This window comes from Zea mays, chromosome 5 (assembly GCF_902167145.1).
Source record: "Zea mays cultivar B73 chromosome 5, Zm-B73-REFERENCE-NAM-5.0, whole genome shotgun sequence".
Classification (NCBI taxonomy): Eukaryota; Viridiplantae; Streptophyta; class Magnoliopsida; order Poales; family Poaceae; genus Zea; species Zea mays.
The window spans coordinates 192,410,978-192,421,237 of record NC_050100.1 but is presented as its reverse complement, the minus strand read 5'-3'; positions in this window follow the sequence as shown (position 1 = coordinate 192,421,237).

The following is a 10,260-nucleotide window of genomic DNA, read 5'->3' as shown; positions in this document are numbered from 1 at the left end:
AAGTCCCCGATGTGCTCTTTCTATTAATCTTACACCCTGCCCAATCGGCATCCGAATAACCAAGTAAATCAAATGTGGATCCCCTAGGATACCAAAGCCCAAACTTAGGAGTATAAACTAAATATCTCAAGATTCGTTTAACGGCCGTAAGGTGAGCTTCCTTAGGGTCGGCTTGGAATCTTGCACACATGCATACAGAAAGCATAATATCCGGTCGAGATGCACATAAGTAGAGTAAAGAGCCAATCATCGACCGGTATACCTTTTGATCCACGGACTTACCTCCTTCGTCGAGGTCGAGATGTCCATTGGTTCCCATGGGTGTCTTGATGGGTTTGGCATCCTTCATCCCAAACTTGCTTAGGATATCTTGAGTATACTTTGTTTGGCTGAGGAAGGTGCCTTCTTGGAGTTGCTTCACTTGAAATCCTAAGAAGTACTTCAACTCCCCCATCATAGACATCTCGAATTTTTGTGTCATGATCCTACTAAATTCTTCACATGTAGACTCGTTAGTAGACCCAAATATAATATCATCAACATAAATTTGGCATACAAACAAGTCATTTTCAAGAGTTTTAGTGAATAAAGTAGGATCTGCCTTTCCGACTTTGAATCCATTAGTGATAAGGAAATCCCTAAGGCATTCATACCATGCTCGTGGGGCTTGTTTAAGCCCATAAAGCGCCTTAGAGAGTTTATACACATGGTTAGGGTACTCACTATCTTCAAAGCCGGGAGGTTGCTCAACATAGACCTCTTCCTTGATTGGTCCATTGAGGAAAGCACTCTTCACGTCCATTTGATAAAGCTTAAAGCCATGGTAAGTAGCATAGGCTAATAATATACGAATTGACTCAAGCCTAGCTACGGGTGCATAGGTTTCACCGAAATCCAAACCTTCGACTTAGGAGTATCCCTTGGCCACAAGTCGAGCTTTGTTCCTTGTCACCACACCATGCTCATCTTGCTTGTTGCGGAAGACCCATTTGGTTCCTACAACATTTTGATTAGGACGTGGAACTAAATGCCATACCTCATTCCTAGTGAAGTTGTTGAGCTCCTCTTGCATCGCCACCACCCAATCCGAATCTTGAAGTGCTTCCTCTATCCTGTGTGGCTCAATAGAGGAAACAAAAGAGTAATGCTCACAAAAATGTGCAACATGAGATCTAGTGGTTACCCCCTTATGAATGTCGCCGAGGATGGTGTCGACGGGGTGATCTCGTTGGATTGCTTGGTGGACTCTTGGGTGTGGCGGCCTTGGTTCTTCATCCTCCTTGTCTTGATCATTTGCATCTCCCCCTTGATCATTGTCGTCATCTTGAGGTGGCTCATTTGCTTGATCTTCTACTTCATCAACTTGAGCTTCATCCTCATTTTGAGTTGGTGGAGATGCTCGCGTGGAGGAGGATGGTTGATCTTGTGCATTTGGAGGCTCTTCGGATTCCTTAGGACACACATCCCCAATGGACATGTTCCTCAGAGCGATGCACGGAGCCTCTTCAACACCTATCTCATCAAGATCAACTTGCTCTACTTGAGAGCCGTTAGTCTCATCAAACACAACGTCACAAGAAACTTCAACTTGTTCGGAGGACTTGTTAAAGACTCTATATGCCCTTGTGTTTGAATCATATCCTAGTAAAAAGCCTTCTACTGTCTTAGGAGCAAATTTAGATTTTCTACCCCTTTTAACAAGAATAAAGCATTTGCTACCAAAGACTCTAAAATATGAAATATTGGGCTTTTTACCGGTTAAGAGTTCATAAGATGTCTTCTTGAGGATTCGGTGTAGATACAACCGGTTGATGGCGTAGCAGGCGGTGTTGACTGCCTCGGCCCAAAACCGATCCGATGTCTTGTACTCATCAAGCATGGTTCTAGCCATGTCCAATAGAGTTCGATTCTTCCTCTCCACTACACCATTTTGTTGTGGCGTGTAGGGAGAAGAGAACTCATGCTTGATGCCCTCCTCCTCAAGGAAGCCTTCAATTTGTGAGTTCTTGAACTCCGTCCCGTTGTCGCTTCTAATTTTCTTGATCCTTAAGCCGAACTCGTTTTGAGCCCGTCTCAAGAATCCTTTTAGGGTCTCTTGGGTATGAGATTTTTCCTGCAAAAAGAACACCCAAGTGAAGCGAGAATAATCATCCACAATTACTAGACAGTACTTACTCCCGCCGATGTTTATGTAAGCAATCGGGCCGAATAGATCCATGTGTAAGAGCTCCAGTGGCCTGTCGGTTGTCATGACGTTCTTGTGTGGATGATGGGCACCAACTTGCTTTACTGCTTGGCATGCGCTACATATCCTGTCTTTCTCAAAATGAACATTTGTTAATCCTAAAATGTGTTCTCCCTTTAGAAGCTTATGAAGATTCTTCATCCCAACATGGGCTAGTCGGCGGTGCCAGAGCCAACCCATGTTAGTCTTAGCAGTTAAGCAAGTGTCGAGTTCAGCTCTATCAAAATCTACTAAGTATAGCTGACCCTCCAACATTCCCTTAAATGCTATTGAATCATCACTTCTTCTAAAGACAGTGACACCTACATCAGTGAATAAACAGTTGTAGCCCATTTTGCATAATTGAGATACAGAAAGCAAATTGTAATCTAATGAATCTACAAGAAAAACATTGGAAATAGAATGGTCAGGAGATATAGCAATTTTACCCAAACCCTTGACCAAACCTTGGTTTCCATCCCCGAATGTGATAGCTCGTTGGGGATCCTGGTTTTTCTCATAGGAGGAGAACATCTTCTTCTCCCCTGTCATGTGGTTTGTGCACCCACTGTCGATAATCCAACTTGAGCCCCTGGATGCATAAACCTACAAAACAAGTTTAGTTCTTCACTTTAGGTACCCAAATGGTTTTGGGTCCTTTGGCATTAGATACAAGAACTTTGGGTACCCAAACACAAGTTTTTGACCCCTTGTGCTTGCCCCCAACATATTTGGCAACTATCTTGCCGGATTTGTTAGTTAACACATATGATGCATCAAAAGTTTTGAATGAAAAGCTATGTTCATTTGATGCACTAGGAGTTTTCCTTTTAGGCAACTTAGCACGGTTTGGTTGCCTAGAGCTAGATGTCTCACCCTTATACATGAAAGCATGGTTAGGGCCAGAGTGAGACTTCCTAGAATGAATTCTCCTAATTTTGTCCTCGGGATAACCGGCAGGGTATAAAATGTAACCCTCGTTATCCTGAGGCATGGGAGCCTTGCCCTTAACAAAGTTAGACAATTTTTTAGGAGGGGCACTAAGTTTGACATTGTCTCCCTGTTGGAAGCCAATGCCATCCTTGATGCCAGGGCGTCTCCCACTATAGAGCATACTTCTAGCAAATTTAAATTTTTCGTTTTCTAAGTTATGCTCAGCAATTTTAGCATCTAATTTAGCTATATGATCATTTTGTTGTTTAATTAAAGCCATGTGATCATGTATAGCATCAATGTTAACATCTCTACATTTAGTACAAATAGTGGTATGTTCTACGGTAGATGTAGAGGGTTTGCAAGAATTAAGTTCAACAATCTTAGCACGCAATATATCATTCTTATCTCTAAGATCGGAAATTGTAACATTGCAAACATCAAAATCTTTAGCCTTAGCAATTAATTTCTCATTTTCACTCCTAAGGCTATCAAGAGAAATGTTTAATTCTTCAATCCTAGCAAGTAAATCATCATTATTATTTCTAGGATTGGGAATTAAAACATCACAAACATGAGAATCAACCTTAGCATTTAAACTAGCATTTTCATTTCTAAGGTTGTCAATGGTCTCATGGCAAGTGCTTAGCTCAGTAGACAATTTTTCACACTTCTCAACTTCTAGAGCATAAGCATTTTTAACTTTAACATGCTTCTTGTTTTCTTTAATAAGGAAGTCCTCTTGGGAGTCCAAGAGGTCATCCTTCTCATGGATGGCACTAATTAATTCATTCAATTTCTCCTTTTGTTGCATGTTTAAGTTGGCAAAAAGAGTGCGTAAGTTATCTTCCTCATCACTAGCATTTTCATCACTAGAAGACTCATATCTAGTGGAGGATTTAGATTTAACCTTCTTCTTTTTGCCGTCCTTTGCCATGAGGCACTTGTGGCCGACGTTGGGGAAGAGAAGTCCCTTGGTGACGGCGATGTTGGCGGCGTCCTCGTCGGAGGAGGAGTCGCTAGAGCTTTCGTCGGAGTCCCACTCCAGACAAACATGGGCATTGCCACCCTTCTTCTTGTAGTATCTCTTCTTCTCCTTTCTTCTCCCCTTCTTGTCGTCGCCCCTGTCACTGTCACTAGATATAGGACATTTTGCAATAAAATGTCCGGGCTTACCACATTTGTAACACACTTTCTTGGAGCGAGGTTTGTAGTCTTTCCCCTCCTTTGTTTGAGGATTTGGCAGAAGCTCTTGATGACGAGCGCCATTTCCTCATTGTCGAGCTTGGAAGCGTCGATTGGTTGTCTACTTGGTGTAGACTCCTCCTTCTTCTCCTCCGTCGCCTTAAATGCAACCGGTTGAGCTTCGGACGTGGAGGGACCGTCAAGCTCGTTGATCTTCTGTGAGCCCTTAATCATAAATTCAAAGCTCACAAAATTCCTGATTACTTCCTCGGGAGTCATTAGTGTATATCTAGGATTACCACGAATTAATTGTACTTGAGTAGGGTTAAGGAAAATAAGAGATCTTAGAATAACCTTAACCACTTCGTGGTCATCCCACTTTTTGCTCCCGAGGTTGCGCACTTGGTTCACCAAGGTTTTGAGACGGTTGTACATATCTTGTGGCTCCTCCCCTTGGCGAAGACGGAAGCGACCGAGCTCCCCCTCGATCGTTTCCCGCTTGGTGATCTTGGTGAGTTCATCACCCTCGTGCGCCGTCTTGAGCACGTCCCAAACTTCCTTGGTGCTTTTTAGTCCTTGCACCTTGTTGTATTCCTCCCTACTTAGAGAGGCGAGGAGTATGGTTGTGGCTTGGGAGTTGAAGTGCTCGATTTGGGCCACCTCGTCCTCATCATAATCTTCATCCCCTACAGATGGTACCTGTGCTCCAAACTCAACAACATTCCATATACTTTTGTGGAGTGAGGTTAGATGAAATTTCATTAAATCACTCCACCTAGCATAATCTTCACCGTCAAAGGTTGGCGGTTTGCCTAATGGAACGGAAAGTAATGGAGTATGTCTAGAGGTACGAGGATAATGTAAGGGGATCTTACTAAACTTCTTGCGCTCATGGCGCTTAGAAGTTATGGAGGGTGCGTCGGAGTCGGAGGTGGATGGCGATGAGGTGTCGGTCTCGTAGTAGACCACCTTCCTCATCTTCTTTATCTTGTCGCCACTCCGATGCGACTTGTGGGAGGAAGTCTTCTTCTCCTTCTTCTTTTCCTTCCTCCTTTCCTTGTTGCGGGACTCTCCTGATAGAGCTTTCTCGTTGCTTGTAGTGGGTTTTTCGCCGGTCTCCATCTCCTTCTTGGCGTGATCTCCCGACATCACTTCGAGCGGTTAGGCTCTAATGAAGCACCGGGCTCCGATACCAATTGAAAGTCACCTAGAGGGGGGGTGAATAGGGCGAAACTGAAATTCTCAAAAATAATCACAACTACAAGCCGGGTTAGCGTTAGAAATATAATTGAGTCCGCGAGAGGGAGTGCAAAACAAATCACAAGCGAATAAAGAGTGTGACACGCGGATTTGTTTTACCGAGGTTCGGTTCTCGCAAACCTACTCCCCGTTGAGGAGGCCACAAAGGCCGGGTCTTTTTCAACCCCTTCCCTCTCTCAAACGGTCCCTCGGACCGAATGAGCTTCTTCTTCTCAATCAAACGGGAACAAACTTCCCCGCAAGGACCACCACACAATTGTTGTCTCTTGCCTTGGTTACAATTGAGTTGATCGCAAGAAAGATTGAAAGAAAGCACGGTTGCAAAAGCCAAGCAACAAGAGCGACAAATAACACACGGATCTCTCTCTTTCTCAAGCCACTAATCACTAATGATCACTTGTCTCAACTTTGGAACTTGGAGAGATTTGAGGCTTTGAATGTGTCTTGGAATGGATTGCTAGATCTTGTATTGAATGTTGAAGGTTGGAATGCTTGGTTCAAGTGAATGGAGGTGGTTGGGGTTGTATTTATAGCCACCAACCACTTCCTAGCCGTTGCTCCATTCTGCCGACCGCGGACGGTCCGCCCGCCTGGCCCGGACGGTCCGCGCCTGTAGATCAACGGCTGAAAACGCAACGGTCAGCAGTAACGGCTATATCAACGGCTATATTGCATTTAATGCGTCGTCAGATGTCAGACAAAGCCAGTCGCGGACGGTCCGCGAGGACGCTATAATTCATTTTTCCGAACCCGTCACCTTCGGGTTTTTGGTTCCTCACCTACCGGACGGTCCGCGCCTGAGGTCGGACGGTCTGCGCGAGGTCTCAGACGGTCCTTGCTTTTCCTCCGGACGGTCCGTAGTGCAGACTTGGATTTTTGCATTGGTTCTGTCCGAGGGTTATCCTGGTGTTGCGGACGGTCCGCCGCAAGGGCCCGGACGGTCCGCGCTTGGCCTGTTTTTCCAAAAAGCTTCTCCTGTCCGGAATAATCTACGATATTCCGGACAGTCGATTTAGTATAGTTGTAGATGAACCTTTGGCACCTGTAGAACATATAATCTAGAGCAAACTAGTCAGTCCAATTATTTGTGTTGGGCAATTCAACCACCAAAATCAATTAGGAAATAGGTGTAAGCCTAATTCCCTTTCACTAACAAAATGCGAATGGACTCTTGCCTAGCCACAGGAGCAAAAGTCTCCTCAAAGTCCAAACCTACGACTTGGGCATAACCTTTTGCCATAAGTCGAGCCTTGTTCCTTGTCACCACTTCGTGCTCGTCTTGTTTGTTGCGGAACACCCACTTGGTTCCTACAACGTTTTGCTTTGGACGTGGCACCAGTGTCCAAACTTCATTTCTCTTGAAGTTATTTAGCTCTTCCTGCATGGCCAACACCCAATCCGGATCTAGCAAGGCCTCTTCTACCCTGAAAGGCTCAATAGAAGAGACAAAAGAGTAATGCTCACAAAAATTAACTAATCTAGAGCGAGTAGTGACTCCCTTGCTAATATCACCCAAAATCTGGTCGATGGGATGATTCCTTTGAATCGTCGCTCAAACTTGAGTTGGAGGGGCTTGTGGTGCTTCTTCCTCCATAACTTGATCATCTTGTGCTCCCCCTTGATCACATGCCTCTTCTTGATGAACCTGTTCATCATCTTGAGTTGGGGGATACACCATTGTTGAGGAAGAAGGTTGATCTTGCTCCTTTTGTTCCTGTGGTCGCACATCTCCAATCGCCATGGCGCGTATTGCGGCCGTTGGAACATCATCTTCATCTACATCATCAAGATCAACTTGCTCTCTTGGAGAGCCATTAGTCTCATCAAATACAACGTCGCTAGAGACTTAAACCAAACCCGATGATTTGTTGAAGACCCTATACACCTTTGTATTTGAGTCATAACCTAACAAAAACCCTTCTACAGCTTTGGGAGCAAACTTAGAACTTCTACCTTTCTTCACTAGAATATAACATTTGCTCCCAAATACACGAAAGTATGACACATTGGGTTTGTTACCGTTTAGGAGTTCGTATGACATCTTCTTGAGGAGGCGATGAAGGTAGACTCGGTTTATGGCGTGGCAAGCCGTGTTCACAGCTTCCGACCAAAACCGCTCGGGCGTCTTGAACTCTCCAAGCATCGTCCTCGCCATGTCTATGAGTGTCCTGTTCTTCCTCTCTACCACACCATTTTGCTGTGGTGTGTAGGGAGCGGAGAACTCGTGCTTGATTCCTTCCTCCTTAAGGTACTCCTCCACTTGAAGGTTCTTGAACTCGGACCCGTTGTCGCTTCTTACCTTCTTCACCTTGAGCTCAAACTCATTTTGAGCTCTCCTTAGGAAGCGCTTGAGGGTCCATTGGGTTTCAGATTTATCCTGCATAAAGAATACCCAAGTGAAGCGGGAAAAATCATCAACAATAACAAGACCATACTTACTTCCCCCGATGCTGAGATAGGCGACGGGTCCGAAGAGGTCCATATGAAGTAACTCCAAGGGTCTTGATGTGGTCATCACATTTTTGCTATGATGAGTACTTCCCACCTGTTTACCTGCTTGACAATCTGCACAAGGTCTATCTTTTTCGAAAGTTACATTTGTTAGACCTAACACATGTTCTCCCTTTAGAAGCTTGTGAAGGTTCTTCATCCCCACATGTGCTAGACGGCGATGCCATAGCCAGCCCATGCTAGTCTTAGCAATTAAGCATGCATCTAGACCGACCTCCTCCTTTGCAAAATCAACTAAATAGAGTTTGTCGTCTAGTACACCCTTAAAAGCTAATGAACCATCACTCCTTCTAAAGACAGAACATCTACGTTTGTAAATAAGCAGTTGTATCCCATATTACATAGTTGACTAATGGACAACAAGTTATACCCGAGCGATTCAACTAAAAACACATTAGAGATGGAATGCTCGGATGAAATAGCTATTTTTCCTAGTCCTTTAACCTTGCCTTGATTCCCGTCACCGAATATGATTGAATCTTGGGAATCTTTGCTCTTGACGTAGGAGGTGAACATCTTCTTCTCCCCCGTCATGTGGTTTGTGCATCCGCTGTCGATAATCTAGCTTGAGCCCCCAGATGCATAAACCTGCAAGGCAAATTAGGCTTGGGTTTTAGGTACCCAACTCTTGTTGGGTCCTACAAGGTTAGTTACAATAGCCTTAGGGACCCAAATGCAAGTTTTGTCTCCCTTGCATTTGGCTCCCACCTTTTTAGCAATCACCTTTTTATTTTTGCATTAAAGAACAAATTTAGTATTGCATGCAAGAAATACAGTGGTAGATCCATTACACACATTCTTAGGAGCATGAGACATAGAATTTCTCCTAGGCCTACCATTAAAATTTGAAGTCGAAGCAATCATGGCATGTGAGTCAAAAGCATTATAACTCCTAGGCATATGAACAACATTTCTCTTAGCCATATTTCTACCATGCATAATAGAAGAACTAGAAGCGGTCATAGCTTGAGAATCATAAGCATAGTTCCTACAAGCATTTCTAGAGAATTTCCTATCACTATAAATGAAAGCATGGTTCTTTTGACTACCATTAGCCATGGGGGCCTTCCCTTTCTCCTTGTTGGGAATGGGAGCCCTTTGACTTGTTAAGTTCTTGGCTTCCCTTTGAAAGCCAAGCCCATCCTTAATTGAGGGGTGTCTACCAATAGTGTAGGCATCCCTTGTAAATTTTAGTTTATCAAAATCATTTTTGCTAGTCTTAAGTTGGGCATTAAGACTAGCCACTTCATCATTTAGTCTAGCAATGGAATTTAAATGTTCACTACAGGCATCAACATTAAAATCCTTACACCTAGTGCAAATCACAACATGTTCAACACAAGAACTAGATTTATTTGCAACTTCTAGCTTAGCATGTAAATCATCATTAATACCCTTTAGACTAGAAATAGACTCATGACAAGTAGATAATTCACATGAAAGCATTTCATTTCTTTTAACTTCTAAAGCAAGAGAATTTTGCGCACTTACAAATTTATCATGCTCTTCATATAAAAGATCCTCTTGCTTTTCTAACAATCTATTCTTCTCATTCAAAGCATCAATTAATTCATTGATTTTATCAATTTTAGTTCTATCTAAACCTTTGAATAGACTAGCATAGTCTACTTCATCATCACTAGATTCATCATCACTTGAAGAAGCGTAAGTAACAGTATTACGAGTGCTTACCTTCTTTTCCCTTGCCATGAGGCAGGTGTGATGCTCGTTGGGGAAGAGAGACGATTTGTTGAAGGCCGTGGCGGCGAGTCCTTCGTCGTCGGAGTCGGACGAAGAACAGTCCGAGTCCCACTCCTTTCCAAGGTGTGCCTCGCCCTTAGCCTTCTTGTAAACCTTCTTGTTCTCTCTCTTCCCATTCTTTCCTTCTTCCTGGTCACTATCATTATCGGGACAGTTAGCAATAAAGTGACCAATCTTACCACACTTGAACCAGGAGCGCTTTCCCTTCGTCTTGCTCTTTTTGGGATGCTCCTTGCGACCTTTGAGCGTCGTCTTGAAGCGCTTGATGATGAGGGCCATCTCATCCTCATTTAGCCCGACCGCCTCAATTTGTGCCACCTTGCTAGGTAGCGCCTCCCTGCTACTTGTTGCTTTGAGAGCAACGGTTTGAGGCTCGTGGATTGGGC